The sequence below is a fragment of the Eschscholzia californica genome, unplaced genomic scaffold, assembly GCF_041429995.1.
Source record: "Eschscholzia californica isolate CP2 unplaced genomic scaffold, dmEscCali1.0.p SCAF_6, whole genome shotgun sequence".
In the NCBI taxonomy this organism is placed as follows: domain Eukaryota; kingdom Viridiplantae; phylum Streptophyta; class Magnoliopsida; order Ranunculales; family Papaveraceae; genus Eschscholzia; species Eschscholzia californica.
The window spans coordinates 12,453,210-12,457,263 of NW_028238483.1; the positions used below are offsets into that span (position 1 = coordinate 12,453,210).

Genomic DNA, 4,054 nt, shown 5'->3' on the forward strand with positions numbered 1-4,054 from the left:
GATCTCCTTCCGGATAAGTATATTCTATGTCGATAGAGAAAAGATGTGAAGAGTGTGACGCCCCGTGTCCTAAAATAGACACGACCACGCCCCGGTAACTCACAGACGAGACAAAAATCCGACAGAGTCTCCTCTGTAAATCGAACCGGTCGCACCTGTAAAACCTGTCATGCAAACCATACATTCGCATATACAAGAATAAATTATAAAGCGGAAGCTAACAAACTCACATAACTTCGGGTTGAAACCCGAACCACAAAAAAAAACTATCAAAGCCTCATAAACCTTCATACGCATTATATACAACTCTGAGTGTTAAATATTTATATATATGTTTGTCTGTGAGTAAAAATATATACAAACTAGTGGAAAAGAACAAAAAGCAGCGTCAACAACCAACGCGACATACACCCGAAGACTTCAACGTAAAAGAGTCTTCTACGAACCAAAACTCGCCACGTCGAACAAAAAGATAACACCTGCACACTAACAACTGGTAGGGGGTCAGATAACTCACCAACACGAGTTAATCTAGTAGAAGACCAATCCAAAACCCATCACGTTTGTAAAAGTTCACTTAATAAGTTGTAAACATCATGACAAAACGAGTTATCAAACCAGTTCCCATATATACTATATACAAAACCATTTTCCTTAATCTAGCAAGCAATAGCAGTGATTAGCTGCCCACCCATGGTGCGCTCCCAATAAGAGGAGAGTACCTCAGGAGAACCTAGAGTGCGTTAGATAGTACCAGCCCATTTATGGCACTAGCTAATGCATTACGTCTCCTCGAGAAAGAGACTTACCCCTAGCCGGTAAGTCCCTCTCCCACTAAGGGACTCCGCAATCATTGAAGAGTTTACCTCATGATACATATATACCTTAAGTATCTAAATACGTTTTAGATCACCGAGTTCGAATAAGAGAGCCGTCCCCCAATACCCATGGAAGGACCTGAACCTCATTCTCTTCGGTACCCTGTCATGCATCTAATGCGATCTTTTAAAATCAGTTTCATTCATTTATCAAAACAATATTCATATTCGATTCATTATCTTATCAAACACAGAAGTGAAACAACCAATAGCCACATCACACACAAAGCAGAGGGATCCCAATCAATGTCGCCTCCCCAACGAGCGGTCAGGGTGTACGGCCCTGAGCCTCGAGCTAGAGGCACGAGCACCAATGGCCAGCAAGTGAAGCACTCTACTCCCACAGGTCTCATGACTAGTGTCGCCCACCTCACAGGTCTCACACGGGTCACAACCGTGTCCACATGTCATCCTACCCTCAATGGCTACGTGCCCGTAGGTTGACATAATCCGCAGTCGGGTACATACAAGAAAATCGTAGTTCGCAATCATCGTAAAAACAGTTCGAAAGCATTTCTCGTATCACAACAAAACCATTCCAGCATATTTCAGTTCATAACTAAAATTGAGTTTCATGCTACCTAAACTCTAGTTATAATGGCGCATATATAACTATATGACTTAGCACATTTCATTATCTATAAAACCATGTTGAGAAATGGATTCAGAACCCCTACCAAGCAGTACAGGAACTAGTCGTCCTCCGCTGCAACCGTAGCCAAATCGTCCACGAAATGCTCCGGCTCCCCCTCTACCAAACCATAGACAAAAGAAATATACGTTAGGTTCTTTGATAAGAACCGTGGTATACCATAAAGAGTAAATAAAAGAAAACAATGAAACTATACGAACTAAAAGAAACTCGTAAATTTTGGAAGACTTCGAGTTAACCGAATTCCGATCAATCTTCTAACTTCATAACCATGCCCAATCGGGGTCGATCAATCACTGTTTGAACTGACTTATAACCTTAACATTTAGTCATTAGATGTATTCCCCAAAATCCAAGTGAATCGCCTTTGAAATTCATAAAATACGAACAACAACAAAGCAGAATTTTCCTAACTGCGCATTGTTCGTTAAAATAGCAATAACTCTCTCGTACGAGATCGAAACGACTTGTACCATACCTTTCTGGAATCGTGACAAGACATACTACAATATTGATGAAGGCTCAAACAGCATTCGATATCTCGATGACTAGCTAAAATAGTAAAATAGTAGGCAGTTTTCAGATTTGCTGAATAGCGCATTGTTTAGTAAAACAGTCGTAACTTTCTCGTCCGATATCGAATCGAGTTGTACCATACCATTATGGAAAGCTAAGATCCTAAACTACAACTCTCGTGTTTCGGGAAAACACATCCGAGTACTGTACAAGTCCCAGATTATACGATAACAGACTGCACTGTGCAGTCTTTCGAAATTGTCGTTCGATCATTAAACTAACCCAATTAACTTCTCTAACTTGTGTATATCTCAAAATCATCTAATTCCCAGCTAAATACATCTTATAATTGCATGAATTATAAAAACCCCCAAATTCCATAAGCCTCAAACCCTAGAATTAAGAATTTTGACCTTAAACATCTAATTTATTGGTTTCTTACCTTGATTGGGATGAATTTGAGTTGTGATGGTCTCTATTTGATCAATCTCAGCTAAATCCTTCCCTAATTCACCTGTTCCATCAAGTTACAAAAATAAAACTCCATTAAACCTCCATCCAACACATTAGAGAGAGAAAACGAATTTTCTTCCAAGAATCTAACTAAAATCAATAGATAAACTTTCAATAACCTATGATTTTCAAATATATCACATTCCCTTATAAATTTTTACCCAAAATTACCTTTTTTTGATCGAATTATCTGATCCCAAAATGAAACCCTAGTTCAGTCAGGTCAATAGAAGATAAGGAACAAAATCAGATTTTTGTTTTCTCTATTAAATCAGCCGAATTTACTGTTCAGTCCCTGGTTTTGTCCTGATTTGTAAAATAACCCATAAATTGTACTCTTTGCTGATTTAACTCCTCTTTTAACTTGACCCAAATGCTAAATAGTCCCTAAATTAACCTTAAAAACTTGAGCTGTTACAAAGAGAGCATACACAAAGATGCGTGTTGGCGGTGAAGATTGGGGTGTAAGTTCCGATCTCATTCGATATGATCAACTATGTAGGTCATTTGAAAAACTGGTCGACTTATCTTGTGACGATGACAACCGATGTAAAGGGAAAATTAAATGGTGTGAAAAAGTAAAGAACTCAATACCTATTTATAGGTCTAGTGGTGATCCAACTCCTTTGAATGTTAATGTTAATGCTAATGATGATGAAGTCATCTTGCGTGATCCAGAACGCAATACCCGTAAGGGGAGGCCTAAGTCTACAAAGTTGAAATCTAAACGGTTCAATTCCAAAGCGTCAAAAAAGTAAGATTCGGTAATGTTTTTCTAATCGAAGATTTTTTCGGTAATGTCTTTTTTTTTGTAGTTACTTGGTGGTCCATCTGAGATGTCGGCTACTTAAGAAAGCAATGATGCATCATCTACTCAAGAAAGTAATGAAGCATCATCTACCCAAGGGAACACTAATTTTAATCAAACATACCGATAATACGCCCATTTTGATCCTTATGGAAGTGTGAGTGTTTCTTATTTATATCATGTTCAAAAGTTAATGTAACACAATTGTCTTTTATTTTAACAAGTTGGAACACAATATGGAATGTATCCGTCACTGAATTTCAAATTGGGAGAGCTTTTACAAGAAGTCGATCGAAGGAATGATAGTTCGGATGAAAGTTGAAGTTCACTACATCTTATTTTCATGTTGGTTAATTTAGTTTACTTTTATTTTTTGAAAATTTGAGGATTTGGTCATTTAGTTTATTTTCATGCAATGACACAAGATGACTTAAAGCATAAAACATGTCAATGTTATTAATCTATAAAATAAAGACAAATACAATCTAACATGAATTAATTTTTTTTCCATAGACACAACAACGTTCGTAACTAATGTTGTGATCTTTACAGATTTTTTCTCAACAAGTCGAGCAAAATTTTCAAACATGTTTTCGAGCTCTGCCACTTCCGCCGATGACGTGGTTCCTTCTCCTTTTACAATCTTATCCGATTTAGTCTTCTTATCCGAATCAAATGACTCACTTT

At 37.5% G+C, this 4,054-nt stretch overlaps 1 long non-coding RNA gene across 1 annotated transcript; it reads right to left on the reverse strand.

The window, feature by feature from the left end:
- Nucleotides 1-267: 267 nt before the first annotated feature.
- On the reverse strand, nt 268-2,872 carry LOC147531778 (uncharacterized). Its single transcript, XR_015228363.1, has 4 exons — nt 2,731-2,872; nt 2,489-2,560; nt 1,556-1,629; nt 268-493 (listed from the first exon to the last, which is right to left on the reverse strand). It is a non-coding gene; the product is annotated as an uncharacterized LOC147531778 (long non-coding RNA).
- Between the last annotated feature and the right edge of the window lie 1,182 nt (nt 2,873-4,054).